Here is a 14,037-nt window from a genome sequence, read left to right on the forward strand (position 1 = left end):
TTATTGCAATAATAATCGTCTGCTATATCTGGTTTGCAGAACCCATGTTATGCCAGATACAGTGAAGTATTTACAAAGGCCTTTTTACTCTCAAGGTATACATTCATGTTATTCTTCATATTCGTATGGTGTTGATATATTGTTACATAGTCTGGTATAATTCATTTGCATTCAGAAAGTGGCAGACTCTAATGGAAGATATGTATTTGTATATTGTTAACTGTTGTACTGTGTGTAATTGGTAATTTGTATACCCCCACCATATGAAGTGATGTGATGAACTTAATTTCAAAATTTATTTTAGATAAGCAATATGAGCTCTTTATTGAAGTAGGAGATTTCAACAGTGTCATAAAGCCTGAAATGAATAAGCATCTTCCTCCTAGGGTGAAATCTCCTAGCCATCTTTCTTCTTTTGGCAAGTTATTACAAGGACTTGGGTTAGATATACAGTGCCTTGAAAAAGTATTCATAGTCCTTTGAATTTTCCACATTTTGTCATGTTACAACCAAAAAAAAAAATGTATTTTATTGGGATTTTATGTGATAGACCAACACAAAGGTGGTCATTTACTATAGCACCAATTTGCGATCCTGCAGTCCATGAAAATAGCACCCAATTAAAGCCAATTAGGACTTCAACTCAGAAACTGGGAGTACATGCAAATGGCAAGCACGCTATTGCCAGCGAACATGTCAGATTGCATATGCAGGAATAGTTAAAGTCAATGGGGCTCAAACCTGCAAAATACAAAGTCCTCACTGAAGGCTTATATACAAGTTATTTGCCATAAAAAGGGTATGGCGACCCGCGTACTGCCCTAGGGGACATATATAAACTGAATTTTTTTTTTAAACAACTGTTTTTTCAGGAGCAGTGATTTTAATAAAGCTTAAAGTTAAACAACGAACATGAAAAATTCCTTTAAATATCGTGCTTGGGGGTCCCCTTAGTCTGCCTGTAAAGTGGCGCATTTGGACGATGTGTATAACAGTCCCGCAGCAAAATGACATTTTTAAAGGAAAATATTTAATTTAACTTGCTTGCGGCTGTAATGTATTGCCAAATCTCAGCAATATAGATGAAATATCAATAAAAAAAACAACGTAGGGTCCCCATCAAAATCCATACCAGACCCTTATCCGAGAATACAATCTGGAGGACAGGATGGGGGGGAGAGTGAGTGACCCCACTCCTGAATCGTACCAGGCCACATGCCCTCAACATGGGGAGGGTGCTTTGGGGTCAACGACCTCTTCCCGGCAACCCTAGGCTGTGGTTGTTGGGGTCTGCGGGTGGGGGGGGCTTATTGAAGTCCGGATGCCCCCTTTAACAAGGGAGTCCCCATATCCTGCCCCCCCATGTGAATGCCCCCCGTATTGTACTCCTGCCCATGCACCCAAAAAAAGTAGTGTAATGTGACAGAAGACAATAGCCGTTTTTTGACAATTCTTATATTCAAAATGCCTTCCTCTTCCCTGCTTCTTCCTCCGGTCTTCCTCTGGTCTTCTCCTTCTTCCTCCAGCTTCTTCTTCCCCCACTTTGTCCTCCGTTCTTCTTCCTCCACCGCCACTCCAGCTGAAGATTAAAACACAAACCTTCTCCGATGTCACGATGGGGCAGATGACGTCATTCTGAGATATAATTCGGTGCTTAGAGAGAATTCACATATAGTTGACATATTTCATGGATTACCTAGACCACAAAATAATTAGTAGAGCCCTGAATTTCAGCTTTGGAGCAGGGTTTGTTTGTTTAGGGGGGGGGGGGGCTTTTCTTCCCCCCTCCCCCCATTATACTTTCTACTCAAGGACTTGCAAAACCAAATACGTTTGTATGCAACTCGATTTAAAACAGATTTGAAGGGGTATGAATTGTTTGCACTTATAAAACATGTATTTCGAGTCTGCAAAAGTCAAACAAAGCAAAAAACAATCAACTTTCTATTTCATCATTAGTATAAACATTTGTTACATTAATTGTACTTGGGCAAAAAAAAAGGCATGGAAATGATGTTCCAGCATTTGATAATATAGTTAGAAGGAACCTGCTCAAAAGAGCTTACAATCTACAAGGGTAGGACACTAAAAATTATACACATTAAGCAAATCACATTAGATAACAAGCATGTTAAGACTGATTATAGTCCTTGCCCATGAAAAACTTATGACACAACTTGCAATGGTGGTGGAACCCTCTTACACATAAATACAAGGACCTTGGTTGGGAGTTATGTTTAACAAGATAGGAAGAACAGAACTTCTCTACACGAGTAGCATGTTTGGGATCCAAACCCAGAAACTCAGTGCTGGTAGGTGAAAATGCTAACCTCTAAGCCACTGTGCTGCCACATTGGGGGTTCTCCTACACATAAATACTGAATTTCTTTGGACATATAGGTGGTGGAATTACATTAGTCACGTGTTATTCTTCTTGATTTATTCTGTGATATTTGGTGGTTCTTGGTGCATGAGTGTAGAATAGTGATGTTACCCTCTGAATTTTAGGAATGCCATTTTGATTTCTGATGTTGGTACACGTATCAATTTTTGGGCTCAAATTATTATCATTTGTAAATAAAAAACACATAAATTGTGACTCATTTTAAATTTGCATCAGCAATGGTATTGTTTGTGGTTTGTAAAGTGAAAGTGACAGAGAAAATATATTTTACCAAAAGATGAAAACATTCCACATTCTAGCATTCTTAAAAACAAAATAGATGAAAAAGAAGCAACATTGTTGCAAGAACAATTTCTTTGAGAGAAAGATACATTTCATTTCAACATGAAAAGGATTTATTTGGCGAAGTTACAATTGTACCATTAGAATCAATGGCTGAAACTTGTGTTGGGCTACATAACTAATTTTCACTCCCAAAAAACGATCTTTAGCCAAGCGTTCATTTTGGTATGTACTATAAATTTGAACATCTCATGGAGCACTCTTGAATTCATCATCCAAAAACGGAAAGAGTATGGTACAACTGCAAACCTATCAAGACATGGTCGTCCACCTAAACTGAAAGGCCGGGCAAGGAGAACATTAATAAGAGAAGCAGTCAAGAGGCCCATGGCAACTCTGAAGGAGAATCTGTCCACAGGACAACTATTAGTCATGCTCTCCACAAATCCAGCATTTATGGAAGCGTGGCAAGAAGAAAGTCTGTCATGGCCGTCCTGGTGATCCGATCGCACATGGGAGATCTGCCCGCAGGATTCCTTTGCTGAGAACTTGTCGGCATCCTTTGGTGCACGCTAACGTGAACGGACGCACTCGGGTGCGCGATGGTACGAACGGGCGCACGCTGCCACCAGCTGATCACCATCTGCTGTTCCGGTCTGATTGCCAGTGCCTGCTGCCACCTGCTGACTGCCACCCGCTGTCCCAGTCTTCTACCTGTGCCTGTTGCTGTCGATCCGGATCTGCCTTACACCAGCCAGGCACTTGTGCCCTCTGAACTCTTGAATCCCTGTTCCCACCTTCAGGGGTTCTCGAGCCAGAGGCTTACGAGAAGCCGCTCCCTGCATTCTGGGCTCTCATACCAGGTACGTGACAAAGTCATAAGAAATCCTGTTTGCAGTTTGGCAGAAGCCATGTGGGGGACACAGCAAACATGTGTAAGAAGGTGCTCTGGTCAGATGAGGTCAAAATTTAACTTTTTGGCCTAAAAGCAAAACGCTATGTGTGGCAGAAAGCTAACACTGCGTATCACCCTGAACACACCATCCCCACCGTGAAACATGTTGTTGGCAGCATCATGTTGTGGGGATGCTTTTCTTCAGCAGGGACAGGGAAGCTGCTCAGAGTTGATGGGAAGATTGATGGAGCCCAAAAGGGCAATCTTAGAAAAAACCTGTTATGCCCCGTACACACGAGCGGACTTTTCAACATCCAAACTCCGACGGACTGAGTCCGTCAGACTATTCGATCGTGTGTGGGCTGCAACGGACTTTTGATTCGCCAAAGTCTGACGGACTTTAGAAATGAAGCATGCTTTAAATTTTCCCGACGGAACTCCGCCGGACCCGGTCCCCTTCGAAAAATCCGCTCGTGTGTATGCTACTCCGACGGACTAAAACCGACGCTAGGGCAGCTATTGGCTACTGGCTATGAACTTCCTTATTCGAATCCAGTCGTACGTCATCACGTTCGACTCCGTCGGAGTTTGGTGTGATGGTGTGTGTCCAAGTCCGTTCGGTCGAAAAGTCCGCCAGAACTCCGCCAGAACTCCGTCGGAACTCCGGCGGAACTCCTTTGGAGGTCTGTCGGACATAAGTCCTCTCGTGTGTACGGGGCATTAGAGACTGCAAAAGTCTTGAGACTGGGGCGGAGGTTCACCCTCCAGCAGGACAACGACACTAAACATACAGCCAGAGCTACAATGGAATGGTTTAGATCAAAGCATATTCATGTGTTAGAATGGCTTAGTGAAAGTCCAGACATAAATCTAATTGAGAATCTGTGGCAAGACTTGAAAATTGCTGTTCACAGACACTCCCCATTAAATCTGACAGAGCTTGAGCTCTTTTGCAAAGAAGAATGGGCAAAAATGTCACTCTCTAGATGTGCAAAGCTGATAGAGACATACCCAAAAAGACTTGCAGTTGTAATTTCAGCAAAAGGTGTCTCTACAAAGTATTTACTCAGGGGGCTGAATACAAATGCATGCCACACTTTTCACATATTTATTTGTAAAAAAAAATTAAAACCATTTATCATTTACCTTCCGCTTCACAATTATGTGCCACTCTGTGTTGGTCTGTCACATAAAATCCAAATAAAATACATTTATGTTTTTGGCTGTAACATGACAAAATGTGAAATTGTCAAGGGATATGAATACTTCTTCAAGATACTGTATGACATGATTAATCCTACAGGGGAAAAAAACATTCCTGTTTTTCTAAAAAAAATTGTCTAGGATAGATCTAATATTATACCATTCGTACGTAATATTGAATACATGGTTACTGGAATTTCTTATCACGATCCATTGGTTGTACAATAAAAAAAAAAATAATGGAGACACTTTTTTTCCATGATGGTAAAATCCCTATTGGCTAAGATTCTGCAGTCCTCTCCCATTCATTATGACTTTAATGATTTTTCGGGTTGGAATAACTCCAGGACCAGGACCTGATGGTCTAGGATGCCATAAAAGTATATCTCCAAGGGCTACCACACAGAAACAAAAAACCTGCAAGGCAAAGCATAGTGAGTTAGTATGTATAGCATAGTAGCTTCTTATGAATTACTTACCTTAGCTTGAAGCCCCCGCAGCAGTCCTATGAGGCTCCGCCCGGCAACATTGTTCCCCGAGTTACCTCCAGGCATCGCAGACTGCAGCGCTGTGATTGGCTGGAGCCACGATGACTGTTGATGGGAACATGTTGATGAGGGCAAGGGCCTCATCTCCACAACCCTTGCCTGGTGGTTGTGGGGGTCTGTGGGCAGGGGGCTTATTGGAATCTGGAAGCCCTCTTTAACAAGGGGACCCCCAGATCCCGCCCCCCCTATGTGAATGGGTATCGAGTAAATTGTATCCCTACACATTCACCAAAAAAGGGTCAAAATTTTAAAAATAACAGTAGACAATTTGGGACAAAAAAACCCCATCCCACAATGTCCATTCATCTTCGATGACAGAGTCGGACTAACCGATAAAAAAAAACTGAAAAAAACTCTGCCATCATGGGAGGCTCCTGCTGACTGAAGCCTCTTTGCAATGACCGCTGTTATATAGCTGAGGACGGCCCGTCCTCTGGGAGGGGGCTTCCAGATTCCAATAAGCCCCCCAGCTGTAGACCCCCACAACCACCGGGCAAGGGTTGTGGGGATGAGGCCCTTGTCCCCATCAACATGGGGACAAGGTGTTTTGGGGTGACTAGGCATGTGGCCTAGTATGGTTTAGGAGGTGGGTACTCTCCCCCCTTTTCCTGTGGCCAGCCAGGTTGCGTGCTTGGTTAAGGGCCTGGTATGGATTTCAGGGGGCCCTACGCATTTTTTTTTTAAATTTGGGTGTGGAGTTCTTCTTAATATCCATACCAGATCCAAAGGGCCTGCTAATGGACTGGGGGGAAACCCATGCTGCTTTTTTCAATGATTTGTATCTATATTGCCAGGATCCGACAATTTATTACAGCCGCGAGTAGTTTTAAATTAATTTTTTTCCTTTAGAAATGTCATTTTGCTGTGGTACTGTTCTAAACATGGGAAAAATGCACTAATTTACAAGCGTACTAAGGACACCCCCTAGGCATGATATTTAATGGAATATTTCAATTTTGATGGTTCACTTTAAGCATTATTAAAATCACTGCTTCACCCCAGTACAACCACTTACTCAAAATTACGTACAAGTGCGTTGTTTTGTGTAAAGTGGTTAAACCTTAAAACAAAGATTTGCTATGGTGCAGCGTAACAATTCTCACATGTAATGTCTGAAATTGTTTTCTTTTCTAGGCTTTCTTTCTTTATTTTCACCTAGTGATCCAGCCAGTAAGTCTGTTTTTTTTTTCATCAGAACAAGCTGTCCTGCAGATTTAGGAATTAGGTAGACATGTGCGATTGGTTTAGTACAAAACGAAAATTCAAACGAATTTCTGGAAATTCGTACATTCGTACGAATCCGAAATACAAATTTTTATGCATATGAATTCCGTACTAAATACAAAATTTTGTTTACGAATTTATGATCCAAATTCCTAATGAAAAATTGTAATTAATGAAAAGTTAACGAACCTAAAAGTTAAAAACTCAGGAAGTCAGCACAGCACAGGGATGGTGGGAACCCCTCATAATGATAAATTCCTCATAACGAAAATTCGTAATTGTTACAAAAAGTTAATGAACCTAAAAGTTAAAACCCCAGGAAGTCAGCACAGGGATGGTGGGAGCCCTATGAGAATTTCTATGCTTACGAATTTCATATGAAATATGAAATTTCGTTAATGAATTTCGGAATTTCAGATCAAAATTAACAGAAACATGACTGGTGTTTTGTTCACCAATCAGAGGAAGTCAGCACAGCACAGGGATGGTGGGAACCCCTCATAATGGAAACACAGCAGGTGTACAGACCTGGGAACTCAGCACAGGGATGGTGGGAACCCTATGGGAATTTCTATGCTTACGAATTTCATACCAAATACGAAATTTTGTTAACGAATTTCGGATCCAAATTAACAGAAACAGGACTAGTGTTTTGTTCACCAATCAGAATAAGTCAGCACAGCACAGGGATGGTGGGAACCCCCCATAATGATAAATTCATCATAACGAACATTCGTAATTGTTCCAAGAAGTTAACAAACCTAAAAGGTAAAAACCCAGGAAGTCAGCACAGGGATAGTGGGAACCTCTCATAATGATAAATTCATCATAACGAAATTTCGTTATTTGTACAAAAAGTTAATGAAACTAAAGGTTAAAAACCCAGGAAGTTAGCACAGGGATGGTGGGAACCCCTCATAATGATAAATTCATCATAACGAACTTTCGTTATTTGTACGAAAAGTTAATGAAACTAAAGGTTAAAAACCCAGGAAGTCAGCACAGCACAGGGATGGTGGGAGCCCCTCATAATGATAAATTCATCATAACGAACTTTCGTTATTTTAACAAAAAGTTTACACGTCTAACGAAAATTCGGATTTCGTACCAATCCGAATTGAATTTCCTACACAAATTACAAAATACGTTTTTTTTTCGTATGGAACGAAACATAAGGAAACTAAACTAATTTTTTGACGGCGGCCATGTCTACAATTAGGGAGTCGAGACAAACTATTCACCACTAAGGGGGGCTTATGTAAAACCTTTATCCCAAAAAGAACAAAGCTGTTTCTGTAATTGCTTATAAAGCGTTAGCTGGAGTTCACCTTCAATCCATTTGGTGTAGTCTAAATGTTCTAGTCATTCTAACACCACTCCCCTTCCCCACAGACTGACAATGCTCCTGTCCAATGGTGTGTCTGTGCTTTTTCATCCAGAGTGGAGGTACTTAAACCGGTTCCCGAACGGTACACGCCGATGTACATCAGCAGAATGGCACGGGCAGGCATATTGGCGTACAGGTTTAATGCCACCCTGCCATCGTGAGCGCGCTTCCGGCGCCACGTTTGCGTGCTGGTCGGGCCCCCCGTGAGTTCAGTTGCGGGTCCCGCGGACTCGATCACTGTGGGCATACCCGCGATCGTCTCACGGGGCGGCTGAACGGAGAAATGCCATTGTAAACAGCATTTCCCCATTCTGCCTAGCAACTAGTGACCCTGATCTCTGCTCCATGTGATTGGAGCAGAGATCGGTGTTCACTAAATGAAAGCCCAGCCCCCCACAGTTAGTAACAAACCCCTAGGAACACTTAACCCCTACACTGCCACCCACTGGTTAACCCCTTCACTGCCAGTGTCATTTACACAGGAATCACTGCATTTATATAGCAGTGATTGCTGTATAAATGACAATGGTCCCAAAAATGTGTCAATGTCCGATGTGTCCGCCATAATGTCACAGTCACAATAAAAATCGCTGATCGCCGCCATTACTAGTAAAAAAAAAATTATTAATAAAAATGCCATAAAACTATCCCCTATTTTGTAAACGCTATGACTTTTGCGCAAACTAATCAATAATCGCTTATTGCGATTTTTTTTTACCAAAAATATGTAGAAGGATACGTATCAGCCTAAACTGAGGGTAAAAATGTTTTTTTTATATATTTTTGGGGATATTTATTATAACAAAAAGTAAAAAATAATGCGTTTTTTTCAAAATTGTCACTCTATTTTTGTTTATAGCGCAAAAAATAAAAACCGCAGAGGTGATCAAATACCACCAAAAGAAAGCTCTGTTTGTGGGAAAAAAAGCACGTCAATTTTGTTTGGGAGCGATGTTGCATGACCGCGCAGTTGTCAGTTAAAGCGACGCAGTGCAGAATCGCAAAAAGTGGTCTGGTCTTTGACCAGCAAAATGGTCCGGGGCTGAAGTGGTTAATACAGAGGGTGTGTTACTAACCAGATTACCAGGTGATAACAGCGGAAATAAAACCTAAAAACAAAACTAATGCAGCTGCAATATATAACATTTTTTTCTTTGGGGGTGGGGGGGGGGCATAATACTGCTTGAAGGATGGAAAGGGGGGAGGAGTGACCTCCAGTCAGGAATTGAGGTGGGATATATCTGATTTGCTGCAGCTTTTAATGCACACTGTGAGAATCTCACAATGTGCAGTAAAATCAGAGTCGTTTCAGTACAGGAAAGGCAACTCTACAAATATGCCAAACTGCTAGTCATGCTGGAGTTCGTCCTTAAATGAAAATCTAAAATTAAAATAAAATAACAATGAGAACCAAGTAAAATGCCTTTGATATCATTAAAAATACATGGTTTATTGCATCATTGATCTCAAAATAGTTTTTTTTAAGATAATAATAAATGTAGGACAAATTATGATGCCTACTGAATTGTTTGTGCTTCTGCCCTTAATCTATGATTCATGTCAGAACATTTTAATCCTGCTGTCAGTTTAGCAGTTTATGTCAGAAATTTAAATATCCTCTCCATTTTGCCCTCCAGCCTGCACTTCATCTATCTGTGCCTCTCTTCTACACCTTGACAAGGAAAAGAACCCTCTGCATTGACATACAGTATAGAGGCAGAATTTCACTGCCTTTGCCTTATTGTACATGTATTACAGTTAGTTATGTGAGATTTAAATGAAGGTTGCATAAGACTTTTTATGACTTCTTTATTTTCATTCTGTGGTTTTGTAAATGGCGTGCATCATCATTTCTTTGTAACTTCTTTATTGTGGGCTGTATGCTGTTCACTTTATATTTTGTGTTGTGTGAAAAAAACAGGGACCATATGAAAAGGAAAAAAATACTTTCTATTTACTCGCAGAGGAGGTCTCTTCAGCTTAAAGTGGTTGTAAACCTCAGACATGAAATGTGAACAAAGCACATCACTTTATAGTGTGTACTTGTCTCAATTAAAAGCACTAAGCATATTTTGCTTTGTTCTTCTGCTGTCAGCATGAATCATTTTGACAATTTTTCCTGACACCATAAGAAAAATAGTGACAGGGGAAGGAGCTTTAGCTGATTGACAGCCTCAGCTCTGTTCAGGGCCCGGGACAAGGGGTGGACAGGAGGGACGGCTGCCCTGGGCACTGTGGAATCATGGGCGGTGGGGGGGCACCACAAGGAAATAGGGGGGAGGAGATTTGTGTTGGAAAGGGGGATTTGGGGGGCAGCAGGGAGTAAGTATTGTTCTAGGAGGGGAAATTTGGGGGTATGCTAAAATTTAGGGGAAGAAGGAATGAGGGAAGAAGATTTGTGCTAGGAAGGATGATTGGGGCGCTTTGTGCTGGAAGGGGGGATTTGCAGTGGGGTTATTTAGGGGTAGATAATTTGTGCTAAGAGGAGTGATTTTTTGGGGGGGGGACCTGAATTGGGGGGGGGGATTTGGGGGTGGGGGGGTAAGATTTGTGCTGGGAAGGGAGATTTCAGCAGGGGAACAGATTTGCACTGGGAGGAGGGGGGATTTATGCTTGGGGGTGAAGATTAGTGCTCCGTTTTTTGGGGGGGGGGATTTTTGATGACACATAATGCCCATACACCTTGGGGGCGGGGGTGCAGTTTGGCATGTTTGCCCTGGGCTCTGGATGACCTTGTCCTGGTACTGGCTCTGTTCATCTGTGCTGTGTGAAGAGAGGTATGACCCTTCCCTCCAATCAGCTCTCAGAGCTCTTCTCACTGAGCTCTGCAGAGTGTAAGGTCAGTTCTCAACCCCCCTTTTTTTAACTCCCAGAAAAGCTTATAAATTCAGCACTTTTAAAGGATGTAGAGAAGAGAAGACGGAAGGTACAACGTATTTTCCTAGTTTCACTGTCTGAAATCGGTCACAGACAGTGAAACTAGGAAAATTCCTCTCCGAAACTCGGGCAGTCACCTGCGGAGTCCCTCAAGGCTCTCCGTTGTCACCCGTTCTCTTCAACATTTACATTCGCCCACTCCTTCAAATCATCAGATGCTCAGATCTCTGCTTCCACTCTTACGCTGACGACACGCAACTTTATTTCCGGATCAATGGAAAAAAAGATCACCAACAACAACTTGAAAACTGCCTCAAATCAATAGAGGACTGGATGACCACCAACTCCCTCCAGCTGAACCAATCAAAGACAGAGCTTCTTATCTTACACCCAAATCATAATCCAGCAACCAAAACCTCCTGGTCTCCACCAACCGTCTTTGGGCAGACTATCTCCCCAAAGACCAAAGCAAAGAGTCTCGGGGTTATTTTAGACGCACAAATGTCAATGGATGCGCAAATAGGATCTGTAGTCAGTCGATCTCACCATCTGCTGCGCATGCTTCGCAGACTCATCCCTTTTATCCCAAAGAATGACAAAGCAGTGGTAGTTGGAACAATCATTAATTCACGACTGGATTACGCAAACTCGCTTTACATAGGATTACCACAATATCAACTTGCGCGATTACAACTGATCCATAACACGGCGGCAAGGCTGATAACAGGAAAAAAACTCTGGGAATCCATTTCTCCTTCACTGAGGAGCTTACATTGGCTAACCGTAAAAAATCGGATCACGTTCAAGACCCTTTGCCTCACCCACAAATGCGTGCATAGAGAAGCTCCGAAATACCTAATGGAGAAAATAAATCATTACACACCAAACCGCAGTCTTCGATCAGCCAACAAAAACCTCCTCCTCGTGCCCAAAGCCCGGTATAAATCCAAGGGTGATCGGAGATTCGCTGTCCAAGGGCCTCGGCTATGGAATGCTCTACCAATCAACATCCGCCTGGAAGAAAATCACCTGGCTTTTAGGAAAAAACTCAAGACCTTCCTCTTTTAGCAGATGATCAAAGCTCGCCACAGCGCCTAGAGGCGATTCAGTTCGCATTGTGCGCTATATAAGTATTTCATTCATTCATTCATTCATGCAGGATGATTTGTTTTCAGCTTTATTTATCACCTGGGGATAATCACTTCCCTGGGTATATGTAAGGGGTTACAACCACTTTAATATCTTCCACAGAAGAACTTAAGGGCTGCTTGACATCTCAACCCTTATCTAAAATCAGCCATGCTAGGATAGATTGGCTCCATTAATATTTGTAGATATCTATGGCAGCACAACCTCTAAGAACTAGTCTCAAAAGGGCAAAGGGCAGGTTATATAGAAGGCTGAAAGAACTCTCTTCAGCTTAATATCTTCCACATGAGAACCAAAGGCCTGCTTGACTTCTCAGCCCTTATCTGATATCAGTCATGCTAGGATAGAATGGTTCTTAGAGGTAGCATTTTCATAAATATTTGAGGTGCTGAATAGATATAAAGTACCCCCCCTCACATTTTTGTAAATATTTTATTATATCTTTTAATGTGACAACACTGAAGAAATTACACTTTGCTGCAGTGTAAAGTAGGGAGTGTACAGCTTATGCAACAGTGTCAACTTGCTGTCCCCTTAAAATAACAAAACACAGCCATTAATGTCTAAACCGCTGGCAACAAATGTGAGTACACCCCTAAGTAAAAATGTCCAAATTGGGCCAAAAGTGTCAATATTTTGTGTGACCGCCATTATTTTCCAGCACTGATTTAACCCTCTTGGCCATGGAGTTCCCCAGAGTTTCACAGGTTGCCACTGAAGTCCTCTTCAGCTCCTCAATGATGAAATCACGGAGCTGGTGGATGTTAGAGACCTTGCGCTCCTCCACCTTCCATTTTTTTTTAAATGTTTATTTGGTTTTCAAATAATCAATAAGTACATCAATAATAGTGTGGATGTGTCTGCATTGATAATATAATGAACATAGGTAGTGATATAAATGAAAACATAGTAAATTCTTACTAATACTACAAGTATTCCAAACATAGGAAATGCACAAAATGCATACACATAGAGAATACTAGTGATGGCCGAACGGTTCGCCCGGCGGTCGTTTCGCGGCGAATTTCCGACTTTCGCCGTCCGCGGGTTCGAACGCCTTTTTCCGTCGTTCGCCCCGGCGGACTTACGTGTTTAATGTATACAAGAACTTTAACCTTTCGTGACACGTTTATCATGTGTTACAGGACAACCAATTGAGACATGACAGCTCATGGACACTTGGACATTCCCCCTAACCTATAAATACACCCGATCCGGTGGCCATTTTACATTCTTTCTTCTGTCACTGTAGGGAAAGGATCCTGTGTGGAGTAGGGACAGAGAAAACGCTAGCTATTTGGTACACAAAAGTTCTTTTCAGGACTGGTATAGGTGTTAGGTCAGCAGCCTGAGTTTCTTTTGTCAGTTTAGATAAAGGGACAGAGCGCTGTATGCTGCTATTTTAGGGACAGCTCAGCCAGATTAGTCTTTCTTCATCATCATCATCATCATCATCATTAGCTGTTACTATCAGGTCCACAAAAGAGCTGTTCCAGCTAATCGTTCCAGCCTACTCTTTTTTGCCAATTTGTATAGGGACAGGCAGGAAGCAGTGTGTCAGGCAGTGAGGATAATTTTAAAGACTTGCTGTTACTATTAGTTCCACAAAGGTTCTTTTCAGGACTGGTATCAGTGGTACGGTAATAGGCTTGTACACGTATAATATTCTTTCTTCCAAATATAGAAAGAATATTATACTTGACTGCTGCCCTTCTGCTGCAGTCTGCTAATCATTCACAACTCACTTGTTCCACAAAAGTTCTTATAAGGACTGGTAACTTGGTCTGTCTAGGGTGCTACGGTACATAGGCTTGGGTGCGGTACAGTCTGCTGTTCTGTAAGGACCGCTATCGGTCCACAATAGATAGGGTTGCCGTGCACTACTGCTGACCGCTGCCCTATACTGCAGCAGTCCTTCAGCGGTATAGGGACTGACGCACAGTCTGCTAAACACTAATACACAACCTGCTTGGTCCACAAAAGTTCTTATAAGGACTGGTAACTTGGTATAGGGTGCTACGGTACATAGGCCTGAGTGCGTTACAGTCTGCTGTTCTGTAAGGACCGC

Source organism: Lithobates pipiens, unplaced genomic scaffold (genome assembly GCF_037356315.1).
Source record: "Lithobates pipiens isolate NorthernLeopardFrog02 unplaced genomic scaffold, aLitPip1_a1.2 Scaffold_19, whole genome shotgun sequence".
NCBI classification, from domain to species: domain Eukaryota; kingdom Metazoa; phylum Chordata; class Amphibia; order Anura; family Ranidae; genus Lithobates; species Lithobates pipiens.